A 17,312-nucleotide genomic window follows, 5' to 3' on the forward strand; every position below is an offset into this window, starting at 1 on the left:
TATATATATATATATATACATATATTGTAGCACATTGCATGATTACAGCTCCTCAGTGCCAGACCTTGAGCACCTGCAATACAAGATACACGGTGGAGCGATTCAAGAAAGGAACAATGCCATTATTACTGATGTATGCTTAAATTATCGATTCTTATCATGTCCCTGCAAGGTGCATATTGACTTCCTTTTTCAGATGAAAGGAAATAACTTAAGTGGGTGAATCAATAAGTTTATTTATAACCTTAGATAAAATTATCTGAAAATCAGATAAACAGTGTAAGTCCATGGCATATGGGTGGGTGGTCTTCTCTTTGGATCCTGGTTTAATTTCAGTCAAATCACTGTGTCAACATTGATCCACTTTGGGTCAGTATAGCACAAATGCAATACTTTACACAATGGGTTGGTTATTTACTCACACTGGTTACTTTTTGAACATGTTGGACACAAGTAGCTCAAGTGTTTCCTCAAAACTGTGACAAATGTGTTTTTAGTTGTACACAATGATACCATGATGCACATGCAGAGATGGTGGAAATATGCACATTCTTAAGCTAAGTTAAAGTACCAGCACCACACTGTAAAATTATCCAAGCCCTGCATTTAAATGGTTATTTAAGTAAAAGTATCTAAGTATTATCAGCAAAATGTAGTTTAAGTATCAGAAATAAAAGTACTTATTGCAAAGAATATAATATACCATATATGCTATTATACAATATATACAGTATATTATGAGGCTGCAATTAATGATTACTTTCATTGTGGATTAACCTGCAGGTTATTTTCTTGATCAAAATTGTTAGTAAAATATAAGACAGTAGTGAGAAATGCCCATCACAATTACCCACAGCTCAAAGTGGCATCTTCAAATGTCTTGTTTTGTCCAAAGCTAAAAAAATATTCAGTTTAGTGTAATTCAATACATGAAAAAGTACCAAATCATCACATTTGAGGAGCTGAACCCATTAAACATTTGGTATTTTTGCATGAAAAACTTAAATAATAATAAGTTATCAAAACAGTTGTTTTTTTTTGTGATAACTGAATCAACTAATTGATTAGTTAACTAAGGATTTAAGCTCCAATCTTAAATATTGTAGGATACTTTACAAAACATATTTCAAAACCTTTTTTGTGTATTTTGAATGTAAAATATTCATTTATAAAGTAACTAGCTATTATAGTTGTCAGATAATGTATAGGAGTAAAAAGTAAAACATTTCCCTCTGAAATCAGTAGTAGTAGTAGAAGTAGTAACAATGTTACAATAACCTAACAATACCCAAATAGCAAAAAAACAGTTTTGACCCCAGGATCTTTAGTGTGTGGAGGGAAGTATGATACATTATTTACAGCTGTCTAAAATGTAGGTATCTATATGATTATGCAGATATGTGACAAATATATCATATATTTCAAATGAAAAAATAGGTAACACAGAGTGAGACAGTGAAGCCATCCAATTAGTGGCATTTCCCATAAACTCTGTTAATCATCTCCTCACTGAACAGCCTGAGCATAATCACTATGATGAACTGTGACTGATGTCAGTAAATCTGACTTTAATTGGGACAAAGAAGATTGAATTCAGGCAGCTCTGCGTCCAATCCCTGTGATGACTGCAACCGTACAGAGACATGATGTTTAGTAGCATCATGCTGGTTTGAGCAGTTGCACCCCAAGTTTTGTTTTAACCACACAGTTGGGATGTCTGTAAAGAAAGGAGTGATACTGTCTATTTAATCCAACATGTTTGTTAATAATCTCTGCTAATCTTCTTTACCCACAGCAGCAGAACTAATCTGTCTTCACAATGTTTACACTCGGAGGGAGGGCATCCTCATGCGAATACCAGAGACTTAAGAGTTTATTCATCAGCCTTGTAGACGGAGGTATTAATGACACATCACTGGTCTAAAATAAACATCGATAGCCTGTGCAGCTAACATGGATACACAGGGGCATGTTTACATGCCCTGACAGAGGAGCAATTGCCAAGGAGCTCTCAAGGACTCAATCACACCTTCCGGAGACTATAGACACATGTCCTGCAGTGTGTCTTAAGTGACTGTCGTCCCTGATGAAACCCAAGATTTACAGAGATCATTTGGTAAAAACAAGGCACAGAGCACCTTACTTTCAAAATCAATAATCTTTGCAAACAGCTACCATAACATCGATGAAGGGTACCTTGATATTTACGTAGTAAAATCATCTGTATTTCTCTTTTTGCACTTTTGCATTTAGCACAAACAGCTAACATTTGAATGTGTAGAGGGAAAAACAGAGGAAGTCTAGATTTTGTTTCACTGTCCCAGTCCCTGGAGGGCAACCTGGATCAGATGAAAGCTATCTGTTCTACAACACGCACTGATTATACTCGTTCATCTCGAAGGGAAATATGTGAAGAGATAAGCGTACAGTAAGTATGTGTATTGCAGTGGTGGATTTGCTCAAGTAGCCTACTCAGTGGCAGGCCCGCCGTTAGGAATTTTGGACAGGGGGACAACATTTTCCAAACTGGGCCCCTCATCGACACCCAATTTCAAATAAGCTCCTTATAGTGACACAGATGTAATCCCTAACAATCGTTTCCAAATTCAGTGTTATAGACTCATCCAAGCCATGCTCACATATATATTCAATTACTCAATATGATTATAAAGCCCAAAAGAACATTACAGTGTTTTTTATTGACAGTTATGTTCCTCCAAGGAGAGAAAAAAATACCCTTCAATGATTTGCTGAATAGAGAACAGTAAAATCAAACATTGAAGAAATTACTGCAAAGTGTCAATCATACAATTTAATGATAAGTGAACAAATAAACATTTTATCAAATTCAATTTTGAGGACTACATTAATCAACATATTGGTCAAATTATGTAGAAAACTGAAATACTGTATGAGTATATGGCTGTGTCAGCTGAAATGATGATCATAATAATATAAACAGAGGTTTACCACATGTATAGCTTATTATATTGTAATTATATTTGCAGCTGTCTACTATGACTTGTGATGTGCAGTGCTGACTATTGTTTACTGTAGGTCAGTTTTCTTCAGGCTGTTACGGGGGAACTTGTGGGTGTTACTTACTTTTATTAATATAAAGGGAAACACAAAATGCAGCGAGCCACATATTGGCACAATCCTTCCAAATGAAAGGCAGAGTGACAGCGGCTATAGGCAGGCAGGGAGATCTTCACACAATATACTGGAAACTCAGGTAAACCCCTACTGCACTGTTACAGTAATAGTTTATCAGCTGCAGGTTGAACTAATCCATGTTAGTTACATGATCATGGTACATTTACTGCATTTAGCCGACGTGCTACAGCGTTAGCTTGTCTGCTGCTTTCAGTAACTATCTTTACTATCTGTGTATCTTTCACCGGCGGCTCAGCAATGTCAGCACAGCTAAATGTATTGGATGATAAGGAAAAGCGTAGTGAGCTGGACTGACTATTATAACGAGACTGTGTCACACTTTATAACAGTTAGACCGCAGGAAGTAACTTTAGTGTAGTGTTAGTGCATGGCTCTTCCTCTGGGTTGTTGTCACTGTGAAGTTACAGTATTGTATATTATGTGGGTCACGTTAGTTACAGCGACAGAGAGGTGGAGAAGCTGTATACCAGAGTATAGGTAAAACCACAATAAACCTAAACTGAACGTTACTAAGCAAACAGCGGCAGGTCCGAGCTACTGGAGCGTTAGCTGGCTGCTCCTGGCTGCATCATAGGCAAGGCAAGGCAAGTTAAGTTTATTTGTATAGCACATTTCAACAACAAGGTAATTCTTTACACAAAACATAAAAGCAACAGGGAAATATAAAAAAGTTTAAAAGCAACATAGGGAAATTGAAAAAATACAATTAAAAAATAATTTAAAAAATAAATAAATAAAAGAATAAAGTTACAGTGCAGTGTACAATCAGGGTCAAAAGAGTTCAATGGAAAATAAAAACAGGCTAATGTTAGTAAACAAATTGCTCCACATTTGCTTTTTACCGTTACATCCTTTCTTGCTGGCTAAATCAGCGGTACACAGTAGAACAGTGGTACACAGGATAGTAACATAGGTCGTGTTAGTTGGTGAAGTATGTGGAAAGCGATATAACATTAGTAACTGCTCAGCGTTAGCCGGTGAGCTAACGTGATTTTCTCTGTTTCTCCAACTTTACTAATGCTCACTTTGTTCTTACTCGACATCATCTGAATCTGTTTGGTCTGATGGGTTTCAGCACATAAACCTTTATTGTTTATGTAAACAATCCTGTACGAAGGATAAGCGGCTGACGATGGATGGATGGATGGAAGTATTTAAGTATAATATTCATTCATGTAAAAGCAGTATTATACTGTTGTAGTAGGTTGAGGTTTTGTATCAGACTGCAATTAATGACTTTTATCATTATTTATTTATCAGCTGATTATTTTTCGGGTGTCGAAAATCAAATCAATTGTAAAAATACTCAAAATAGTGAGAAATGGTGTCACAATTGCCCAGAGCCCAAAGTGACACCTTCACAATGCTTGATTTGTCAGTCCAAACCTCAAAATGATACAAATGCATTAAAGTAACCAAAAGGAAAAGCAGCAAATGAAGCTGGAACTATGAAATGGTTTTAAACTATTGGGTAGTTTAATTTACAACAAAACATCATATTTAAACTCTTCATGTGTTTTGTGTTTAAAAAGCTGACTTTGTAAAGTAACTAGTAAGAGAAGCTGTCAGAGAAATGTAGTGAAGTAAAAAGTGCAATGTCTCCCTCTGAGATGAAGTGGAGTAGAAGTAGAAAGTGGCATGAAAAGACAGTACAAACACTTGTACATAAGTACATTACTTGAGTAAATGTACTTCATTACTGTCTACCGCTGCTGCTACTTTTCACTTCTACTCCACTAAATGAGAAAATGTACGTTTTACTTCACTACATTTATCTAGCTGCTGTATTTAAGAGTTACGTGCAAAGTAGAATTTTTACAATACAAAAATCATAGTATATATATAGTATAATAATATTCCTGCTATTTACATGTTAAGATATCAATAATAATAATCTAATATTCTAATCTTGAGCCACAGCCGCCCCTAATATTATAATAATATTGTAATATTAGGGGCAGCTTTGGCTCAGGAGATACAGCGGGTTGCCTGTTAATTGGGTTGCCTGTTAATTGAAAGATCGGCGGTTCAATCCCCGGCTCCTCCAGGCTGCATGTCAAAGTGTCTTTGGGCTAGATACTGAACCCGAAATTGCCCCTAGTAACTGTTCCACCAGTGTATGAATGTGTGTGAATGTTAGTTTCTGTTTGAGCTCTTAGGCTCAGTGTGTGAATGCGACATGTAAAAGCGCTTTGAGTGGTCGCATATGGAAGACTTTATTGGACTTTAATATTTGTAACACACAGAAAGCAATCCACAAATGTGTACTATGATGCGCAAATATTTCACTATCTACAAATGTGTATTTTTACATTTGTGATGTGTAAAATCATATCCACAAAAATACAGAGTGACTTCTACACACAAAACAGTTTTTGCATATTTGCAGATTGCTTTCTGTAATTTTGTGGGTCATGTTATATTTGTAACTTCCTTTTTACACATTTGTGGAATTTTGTCCAATGTGTACTGTGGAGATCTGTTAAAAAAATATACACAAATATCTCACTACCCAAAACATGTATTTTTACATTTGTGTTCTGTAAAACCATATCCACAAAAATACAGTGCAATTTGCAAATATGTACAATTTGCTTTGTACACACATATTTTAATTTCACATACAAAGTGTTATTTACGCATTTGTGGATATATTATAATGGATATAATATAAATGTAAAACAAATACAGTGATAAAGTATTCAATAGTAAACTATATATACTTGTACAGAAAAATTTAGACTGAGTAGAGTCCAGTGGTCCAGCAGAAGCAGAAGTTGTTGTCTCCTACAGATAACCCTGGGTACTGCAATGGATATTCTTATAACTCATGAGAGGCAATGTCACTACCGCCACCTGCTGGTGTAGCTAATAAACTGCTCTCACATTTACAAATCGTCTCGGGTTACTTATGTAACCCTTGTTCCCCGAGAAGGGGAACGAGACACTGCGTCGGTGACGATACTATGGGAACGCCTCTGGGCGTGGCAGGGCTGAATTATGAATGAAAATACTCCAATTCTATTGGTGTTGCAACTACTCCAATTCTATTTAACGGTAGCGTGTGACGGCATAACCGGAGGCGTATATAAGCACGCAGGCACACAGGACACATTAGCCCTTTTCTATGAAGCAAGGCACTCCAGGCGGGGTGAGGTGTGGCGGACCGACGCAGTGTCTCGTTCCCTTGAAGGGGAACGTCTCGGGTTACGTATGTAACCCTTGTTCCCCGAGAAGGGAAGAAGACAATATGGGAACGAGATACCCACTTAGGCCGCGCCGAAACCCCGCCTGCCCCCAGTGTGCAACCTACAGGCACGACTAAGAGGAGAGCGCACGGGTGCCGGGTGCAGAAGGAAGGTCCAGACTGTAAACCGGATGAAGTGTGAGGGGTGGCCAGCCAGCCGCGTCACACAAATCCTGGAGCGACACATCTGCGAGGAGGGTCCTAGAGGCCGCCATGCCTCGAGTAGAGTGCGCCCTGACGGCCATAGCTGAAGGCAAACCGCGCACCTGATAGGCCAGGGAAATAGTCTGAATGATCCAGTTGCTGATGCCGTGTTTAGAAGCGGGGAGCCCAGCCTTGGGGGACCCGAAACACACCAGCAACTGGTCTGCTTTCCTCCACTGGGAAGACCTCAGAGTGTAAATACTCAGTGCTCTGACAGGGCAGAGCAGATGAAGTCTCCCGTCCTCCGCGGTCACATGAGGTGGGGGATGAAACGCCTGCAGCACCGTGGACCCTGCCAAACTGGACGGAACCTTAGGGACATAGCCTGGACAAGGGTGCAGGATGGCCCTGACCCTCCCCAGGGCAAACTCCAGGCATCGGGGAGAAACCGAAAGTGCCTGGAGATCCCCCACCCTCCTCAGAGAGGTGATAGCGAGGAGAAAGGCTATTTTAAGGGTCAGGTGCTTGGCCTCAGCCGACTCCAGGAGTTCGAAGGGGGCCCCAGCCAGCGCTTCGAGAACCACTGCCAGGTCCCAGTGGGAACCCTGGAACGAGTCACGGGTCTCATCCTTCGGGCTCCACGGAGGAAGCGCACGACCAGTGGAAGCATTCCCAAGGGCCCCTCCCTCAGAGGGGTGTGGAGCTCTGCAATGGCAGCCACGTACACCTTGAGCATGGACGGGGAAAGGCCAGCGGAGAAATGGTCCTGGAGGAACTCCAGTACCATAATCACAGAGCAGGTAACTGGGTCCACCGCCCGTTCTCTACACCAGGTGGCATTTTAACACATTCCACTTCAGGCCATACATCCTTCTCGTGGACGGGGCTCTGGAGCTGAGCAGCGTCTCGACTGCTCCTGTCATCAGGCCCGCCTCTAGGAACTGCGCCCCCTCAGGGGCCAGACCCATAGCTGCCACAGGACGGGGAACAGCAGGGCCGGCCAAACACGGGGCTACTAACAGTAGGCTCCAGAACCCCCGGGGGCAGAGCAACTGGGGGAAGAGCATACAGACGCAGCCTTGGCCACGTCTGCACCATGGCATCCAGCCCTAGCGGGCTGGGGGCGAGAGGAAGAACCAGAGCGGACAGTGCGTAGTCTCTCAAGACGCAAACAGGTCCACGGCTACTGGGCCGAACCTTCGCACAACCACCCCACCACCTCGAGGTGGAGTCTCCATTCCCCAGGCCTCAGCCCCTGTCTCGACAGCAGGTCTGCTCCCTGATTCTGGGTCCCAGGGACGTACATCGCTCTGAGGGACAGCAGTCTCTGCTGGGACCACAGGAGGATCTGATGTGCCAGTTTGCATAACGGGCGCGAGCGCAGACCCCTCTGGTGATTCAAATAGGCCACCACTGCCGTATTGTCGGTTCTGACAAGGACGTGGCGACCGCGGAGGGCGGGCAGGAAACTCCTCAGAGCTCTGAATACCGCCAACATTTCCAGGCAATTTATGCGCCAGGAGAAATTATGCTCCTGCCAGGAGCCTCTCGCAAAGCGTCCATCCATAACCGCACCCCATCCCGTGAGTGAGGCGTCTGTTGAAATAATTTTTTGGCGACAGATCGCTCCCAACACGGGCCCTTGGGACAGGAACCAAGATTTCCTCCATACAGACAGGGAACGAAGGCACCTGCTCGTAACCCATATCAGACGGAGTGGATTTCCCCTCGAGGAGAATCCCTTGGATTTTAGCCACCACTGCAGGGCTCTCATGTGCAGTAGTCCAGTAGGTATTATACTGGACGCTGCTGCCAGGAGACCCAACACCCTCTGAAAGTGTTTCACAGTGATGGCGCGGCCTAACTGGACTCTGGTCACTGAGGACAAAATGGACTCGACGCGTGCGGGAGACAGGTGGGCCCGCATCGTCGTTGAGTCCCACACCACCCCTAGGAACGTAGTCCGTTGGGCGAGCGTCAGCACGCTCTTCTTCGCGTTGAGCCGCAGCCCCAAACGCTGAAGGTGGGCGAGGACGACATCTCGATGCTGAACCGCTAACTCCCGAGCCTGGTCCAGGATGAGCCAGTCGTCGATATAGTTTAAAATGCGGATGCCCTGGAGCCTCAGCGGGGCCAGGGCTGCATCCATGCATTTGGTGAACATGCAGGGAGAGAGTGCTAGGCCGAACGGAAGAACCCGATATTGGTACGCCGCGCCCCCGAAGGCGAACCTCAGGAACTTCCTGTGAGAGGGACTGATGGAGATGTGGAAATAAGCGTCTTGCAGATCTATCGTGACAAAGCTTGGTGGGGAGCGACGGCGTCTGAAGGAATGAAGTGAGGGTGGGAGAAAGATAGCTCGCGAGCGCTTCCTCCACCCGAGGCATCGTTCTAAAGCCGTGCGGCTTAGTTTCTGTCACGCTGCTGTAGTCCAGCAGAGGGGACGCAGTCAGCCGTGCAGAGCAGCTTTTTTTTTTTCTCTCTTGGTCTGTTCCATGGAAATCAGGAAAGAATGGCAAGGATCGACGCAGGGGTGGCGCTCGGGCTGCAGAAAAGCTCATTGAGGTTACTGCCGGCCCGCGGCTCCTGCCCCGCCTCTCATAGCTGGGCGTGGACTGATGACGTCTAGCTCCTCAGAATCAGACTGTGCAAGCCTCTCCAGACTCATACCTCAGGCGGGAGAAGCCGAGAAACGGGCTCCCGAGCGGTGATGAGAGGAGGCGGAGTCAACAGACAAGGACCGGAAAAAGGCCTCAGCCGTCCCAACGCCCTTGGAGATATCACGCTGCGATCCCCATGACCGTAGCCACCGCAATGCCTCAGCAACCGCGGGGCCTGAGCCACGGGGAGAGTGCATCCGACCGTCTTCCGAAAAGAGAGCCGCACGAGACGTGCGACATCCCCAGACAGGAAACACACTCATGAGTCTCCCCAGCCGTTATGCATGGAAAAACACATTGTCGGAACTGATTACCAGACATGGTCTCTACTGCTTCGTCAGGACTTCCAGGTAAGACAACAACTTTCTCGATAGCGGAGCTTCCAAACATACTCAGAGTGCCTGCTGAATAGAAAGAAGCTAATGTGTCCTGTGTGCCGGCATGCTTATATACGCCTCCGGTTACGCCGTCACACGCTACCGTTCTAGCAACACCAATAGAATTGGAGTAGTTTCATTCATAATTCAGCCCTGCCACGCCCAGAGGTGTTCCAATAGTATCGTCACCGACGCAGTTCGAGTTCCCTCAAAGGGGAACTCTGTTTACAGATCTCTGTGGTACAGAGAGGACAAAATTCCACAAATGCGTAAAAAGGAAGTCACAAATGTAACATGACTTGCAAATTGACAGGAAATGATCCGCAAATGTGCAAAAACTGTTTTGTGTGTAAAAATATATGCAAATACATTTATTTACTAAATGCAATGTGATCTAAGAAGCCTAAAAGCAATTTCATGTGAGTGCAACAGCATCTGTATTTAATACGTTTGAAAGGACCGCCAAGTGTTGCGCAGAGATTGCTGCTGTTATCATTGCCAGGAGACACAGCCATAATGAAAGAAGACATAGAGAAATTAACAATACTAGATAATATTATTCTATATCCAATATATAGTAATGAAATTATTTTATTTTATTTATTTAATGAACTTTATGAATTGAATTGTTTTGTAGTATTTTCCTTTAGCTTTGTCAATACTGTTGCATTAACATTCATGCCAATAAAGCAAATTTCATTTCGACCTGACTTCCTTCTTTTCTCCGTGAGACTGAAGAATTGAGAAAGTTGCGTGGTGCTGCGGAGAGCCCCCAGCCGCAGTAGTGCATGGATCACACGTAAAATTCATCCAGCCACAGGGAATGATCACCAACTGTTCACAGTGTGAGAGCGACACAACCCATTATAGGTATCAGAGAGGGAATGGGGCGTCGGGGTGTACAGGGACAGGAGATCACAGAGCGACCGGGCACGGTGCGAACTGTCGATGATTGTTCCCTCTGGCTGGATGAAGCACGATCTGCTGGCATTTCCTTGCGTCTGGGTCATTCCAGCATACTGTAGCTGTTTCTGCTGGGGTTTCCCAAAGCAGTTTTTCAGTTTTGCTGTCCCAATGTACTTAGTGCAATCTTAGGCAGGATGGGCAGGTACATACGATTTCCACATACTCGGGACGCACTGAATGAAACTATGTTTTTTACACGGTGGCGAAACCATGCAAAACCCTCATGTAAAACCTACTGTTTGCACCTGTTGTCATCTACGCAATAATTCTTAGCTAATCACCCATAACAGGTACAATTGCATGTGCAATATTTTAGAATGCACACGCAATTTAATACTCTTTATTTGGGATGTTAGTAAATCCGGCCCTTGGTTTTTATAGCTTTTTCAATTAAAAAAGCTGCCTGCTGCTGCCAAAAATAACACTATGAGAGCGGTGGGAGTGAATGAAAACAGTAAAGTTGCTGAGCTGAAACACACTATAGCTGATGGGAGCTGCAAATTCAGGTGATAATTCTCTGTAGGTTCATCAATAGGAGCAACCCCTTTCACATTATCACAAAGTTTTCACTTTGTCAGATAAAGGATCTGAATAGGCCTACTTCCTCCACCATTGGTGGGTTGTAGCCTACTGAGAAGAGGCTTTTAGTAAATGTCAATTATTTTTGAATATTTTTGTATTTACCATGGCAAGACAGTTTGGTAGAACAGTCACTCGACCAAGCAAACTGTGCTGTTTCTCCTGCTGGACATCAGGCTTCCTTGTGGAATACAAATGGGACAAAGCAGAGCCCTTATGAAGCCATTTTATGAACTCAGACAAAAGAAGAACTTAAACCCCTAAACTACTCAATCATGACTAATGCTTGTAAAAGAAATTGAGTAGCAAAGCAAAAGGACTTAATGAGATTATGTTACCCATAATTAACAATCTGTGAAACACATTTTGCAAAACTGAGAACAGTACTGCTTTTTTGTTCGCCGTCAAGCCTAAGAATGAATGAATTATCATCCAAACACACATTTACCCCACTTTTCAGAGTTGACAATGCAGAGCCCCTGACCAATATCCTTAATCTGCCACTCAAAATACATTTAGCCTTTGTGAGAACAAATGTGAGCCGCTGAAACACTGGTTGTGGAGACTCTCTGCTGCCTATTAGAACCATTGTTCCTCTTTATCTGGTGAACACAGACAACCAGTGAAGCTTGCATGTCTGAGGACGACAGTGCTGTTGTGTGCATATTATAGGAAGAATACAAGGATTGTCCTGTGGATTATAATCTATCCTTTGAATACCACACTGAATTACACTGCTACATAAACAATTTTGATTGAAGAGCTAAAGGACTGGATGAAATACCCACAAGCACATTAGCATCTATACATTGTGCACACATGCAGCCAGATGTGATCTGTGGCATGTGGATGATAAAAAGTAAGTGGGCTGTAACATCAGTCCATCAGAGCAGCACACTTGAGTGACCAATTCGACGTGAGAGATAACATTCTAAGTATTCATTTAATTCCTTAGTCTTAATTTGGAAAATTGTATTGAATCTAAGATAGTTCCCAATCCCCATCTGCAGACACCTGAAATAGGTGTCATGTCCTCAGGGATCGACACCCAGGCCTGGGATGAGATGACAGATAGACTGGGCATGGAAGAGGGAGAGGAGCAGAAATAATTATAAGAGTAAGTGAAGCGTATCAGTTTGTCCTTGCCTCAAAATGAAAAGCAGGATGAAACATGATGACACAAATCAACAGAAAGCCTATATACAGTACCTGATTCCCTCATAACATCTGTGTAATTACGCATCAAGAACCTTGTAATACTGGGATTCTGTCACCAAATTGTGTCATCTGGAAATTTCTGTAAGGGACCCAAAATAATTAAGTTTATCATTAAACTGAACCGAAATTGGAAATTGTTGATGAGCAGGCAGCACGGATGATGGTAGCTTTCTCTGGATATATGGGAGGCATTAATGACTAACTTATTTTGATACCTAGAGCACTGTAATGTTTTATTGTTGCTTGTCTGTGCTGGAAAGGTTTTTGAGTACACTGGCCTTTGTAACTGCGAATGAGTGCTACAGCGGCTGAACTGAATCAATGTCATGAGGGGTTCTTTGTGTTTCAAGGACAGTCTCTCCTGAGTCTCGAGCTGACATGACGAGGTTGCTGACTGTCACAGCTGCCTCACTAAGCCCGCCAAAGGTGTGTGATTAAATTCCCATTCTTTTCGTAAAGTGAAGTGGAGCCATTTAGAAACCTATAAACCATATGGACAAGTCAATAAAATGTCTTTGAAGCAGATCCTATTGGTTCTCTCAGAAGAAAATGACAATAGAAACTGGATGCCTTTGTGTGCAGCACATGGACATTACGTTTTTTTCTTTTATAGATTTCATGTAGTTTATCAACAGTTTTACAGGAATTTTCAATAGCTACACAGATGGAAATGAAGTCATGCAAAACCTAATTTTCTGGCTTGGAGATTTCAGAAGTATTCTTTTTAATTTTCAACAACTCTGTCAAGGACTAGCAAATATTAAACCACTAAAATGGAACCACTCTTTCAGGATAAAGCTGATGATGTTCCAAATTTTCGTTATTGTAGAAAGATGAAAACAAACAAATAACTGATCCTACAAGTACTGCCCATGTACCATATCTGATATAGCTTATTCCACCATTGTTGTAGAGAAGACAACTAGTCTCACAAAGCCAGATCTCCACACTTTGTTTTAGCACTATGCCAGCACTAGAGAAAGGTCCAGCCATTATCATTCTGGTATAGAGGGAAAAATGCGAGAAATGGCGTAATCCATTGTTGGTTTTGGTCCTTCCAAGGAATTTGTTGTAACAAGTCAGACGAAAGATTTATCAGTGCCTTTCAAAGCCTTTTAGAAATTATTGTTACAAAAATAAAATTGTTTTCTGATCTTACCGCTATGGTTAACATTTCGGTAGGTTTAAACTTCAAATTACTACTTGGTTAAGGTAAGGGAACATTGTATGTAATAGTTAAAAGAAATCAACATTGACTGCCTATAGGAAAGCAAACTGCAGACAACTGTGTTAAAGTCCAACATTTTGTTAACCCACCCATCTGTAACAACGTCACACTATAATATTCTCACTTTCTCCTGACAGACAACAGTCATAATTTCCATGACCACTAGAGGGCTTTGTCTCTAGAAGGTTTGCTATTTTTCGGGCAGTCTAATTTGTTGACAATAAGTAAAGTATGAAATAAGAACAGCCTTACACTTTTAAGTCGAGACTGTTCTCCCAAGGAAAATGACAGCATCTGTCATTTCAGCAAATGACCAAAAATAACATATGTTTATGTTCAAGTGACAAAACAGCCGTAGTAATTATTATTTGAGCAAAGGAGGAAGTGGGGTGACAGTATTATAGTGCGAAAAAGTCAGCATAGGAAGGAGATAGTTGTAGATGGATGAGTCAACAAAATGTTGGCCATGGGAGAAAGCTTTTTCTTTTCCAACCAGCAGACAAGTTGCTAAAACACCTTTCTGCCTTCAAACCAGACACAGATGCCACATTACCCAAACCCCAACCCTTCAACAGTTCTATTATTTTTGTCTTGTTTTCTCTATAAAATCAGTCATTTATGTTCCTGCCAGGCAAGACAAATCAATCAATGATCAACCTTAAAATGCTTACAAGTGCATTTGGTTATTACGTATTTGTTGGTTCTGCAATATGTGTGTAGACTCCACTGAAGCCAGATGTGACTTTTTAAACAATTTCCTTTATTTGTCCCATGTAGAAAATTACACCTCATATACATATTTGACATAGATTTTCAGAGATTTTAGCAACAGTACAGTTTTGTAATGCAGAAGAGTTAAATGCAAGAGCCAATGCAACAGGATGACAAGCAACATAACTCACAAACTGACTTCTGTGCAGCCAGTCAGCTTTAATGTATTGTAATGTATTCATAAGGTCGTTCAGTGGTGATGGATTGGCTGAGCTTCAGAAAGCGGGAAGCTAATAAACAAATTTGTTAAGTCTTTATCTTCCTTCACTCTTGCAGCTCAGGATGCATCACTACATGTACAGCTTTAAATATGTCACTCAGACAGAGTGACAGAAAGCAAATAAAATATCCTACCTGGTGTGTGTGGAAAAAAAATTAAATATGGATTCTACAGCATGTATTGGCAACAAAAGAGCATAACACCTAAATTAGAAATAAGGCCAATGTGACCAGTTCATACTTTTCAGAAATATGAGAAAACATGTTGAAAACAAATAGTCTAAAATTAAAAATGAGCTTGTTTTGTAGTTGAATTTAACTGCTTATATAAACAACCAAATAAGCAAAATATACACAAAAGACTGAAATTAACCTCATCATCGCAGAGTGAAGAGCATGATTGCAAGCACAGGCAGCGTTATACAATGCCACGTTTCAAAAAGCAGCCCTCTCAGCTGTCTAAATAGGATGATTGCTGTTGGTCTGAAGGGTCCTTCAGTGAGAGGAGCTTCGGAGGAAAGAGACAGAGAGAAAGAGGTAGCACATGTGGGAGGTGCCACATCACTGATTAACTTGTTTAGTATTGTGCAGTAATTTTGATGTGTAAGTGTGAGTGGTTGTGGTTTGCCTATACATACAGCTGCAATCTGTGTGCGTCCACATGTGTAAAGATGGCAGATTTACTGGCCCTTTCGATAAAGGAAAATGAAAGATGTCTAAGCCGAGATGCTTTTTTCTTGCTTTCTCTTTGAACAGCAGCAGCGTTCACGGCCATGTGAAGGACAGAGTCAAAGGAGGACATCCTTTGTTGCAAGAGGCCGGTCTTTATTATCTTTTAACAACATGATGATCTAATTATCTCCCAAAGTAACTGTTGAATATATAGCTAATAGCATCCATTTATCATGATGTATTAATTGAAGCAGACTCCCACAATTAATTGTTCTGGCTATTGTCATGTGACAGTACTTACTTTGAAACAGCCCAATTAGGAAGGTTTTTTTCTTCCAAAGCATTCGTAACCACATGATAGTCAGTGTAATGAAATTTAAATATCTCATGATCTATCTGCTTTTATTAATATAATCCCCCCCCCCTTTTACAACCAGGTTCACTAGCATTGTGAAAACCAGAAACCAATCGTCCCTTCTGCTTATTACAACCCACGTATATTCTGTCAAAACCATGTAAACTGGTTAATGACATAAAATTTTAACTGATAAGCCAATTATTAATTTTTTGCAAATGACAATTATGCAGGGGAATCATTCTTTGTGTGTTTGCGTGTGTTAAATCTTTTCTCCGTTAGATGTTTCCAGTCCTGAATGCTAAAAATATATTTTTTATCATGAGACAAGCGACAGTATTTTCTGTAATGTAAGAGTGGTCAAAGTTGTTGATATCATGCTTGGCATTGTCATAATGTCTGTTAAACAGGTTAAAGTCCTCATAAAATAGTAGTGTAAAATACAGTAAAGAGAACAAAGAAGAGACTCTCACATACACAACTACAATAAACTCTATATCTTATTTTCTGCTGTTGAGTTATAGCAATAGCGTACAATGGATGATAGGACCATAGACTTATCAATAATGCATAAGATAGTAAGAGAAATGACAGGCACTCTGCTGGTAGGTTCTCTCCAGAAGCAAGCCATAAATTTGCAGGGCAATAATAATGACTCTTCTCAGGGAAATAAAGGCCACCCTCTGCTCCCCATAGTCATAAACCTGACTCACTCTTCCATTGGTTGGAAGAAAAATGCTTCCTCTCCCACCACACAGGAGTCATACACAGGAGGTACTTCAACCAGCCAACTTGATATGCAATCATCTCTCTTTACAGAGGAAAGAATACAATTTCAGTTTTTATATTAGCCATTTCCCTAGTATTCCTGTGGAGGTGGGGAAAAATAGTGAGCACTGTAATGGTGAAATGAAGGTCACTTTAACAGCTTGGGAAAGTATTCCAAAAACATTCCTGGTAATTGTTTTACTTCGACTTCTTCCAGTCCTGTTGTGCAGCATGTTATGTAAGATAATTACCAGTTTAAATACATCTCTTCTTTGATTTTATTGGGCAAGAAAGCATCATATTGTCATCACAGTCAGCAAAGAAAGGATGTCCTTCTTATCTGTAGCAGAGTTGTCTAATACTGTTCCATCTAATAATTTTTGACCATCCAACAATCAGATAACAGAGATTGCATTATCACTTATAGAAATGTTTTCAGCTGACCTCTGCCAGTGAGGTTCCTCTAGCTGTTCAAGTCATTTTGAGTCAGCAGTGGCCCAGAACAAATACTCTGGGATGGAGAGTGCTAGGGTGGGTCTCCATAATCAAGTCTAGCGAGCTGCCTTTAGAGTGCAAACAGCAGGTATCAAACAGTTTAGGTTCCATTTGTTGTGCTGAGTGCTTTCCACAAAAGGTTGCACGAGACACTCTGACCTTGTCAGGGAAGTTAAAATGAGATTTCTGCTGAATCCCTTTAAGACCGCAAGAGATTTGACATATCTCTCTCTGATTTCTTCCTGAATTATGTATCTTTAACTTACTGTAACAGCCACCTGATATCACAAAAAAACAACAAAACAGTTTTCTGTCCTTGCATAGATGTCAATTTTGAAAGGGTGGAATTGCTCTGTATTATATCAGTTTTCTGCAGCTGAAAAGAAGAGTTTGTATTTATACATCCAAAATCCACACGTCTCCTTTATATGTGTGA

This window comes from Micropterus dolomieu, linkage group LG08 (assembly GCF_021292245.1).
Source record: "Micropterus dolomieu isolate WLL.071019.BEF.003 ecotype Adirondacks linkage group LG08, ASM2129224v1, whole genome shotgun sequence".
Classification (NCBI taxonomy): domain Eukaryota; kingdom Metazoa; phylum Chordata; class Actinopteri; order Centrarchiformes; family Centrarchidae; genus Micropterus; species Micropterus dolomieu.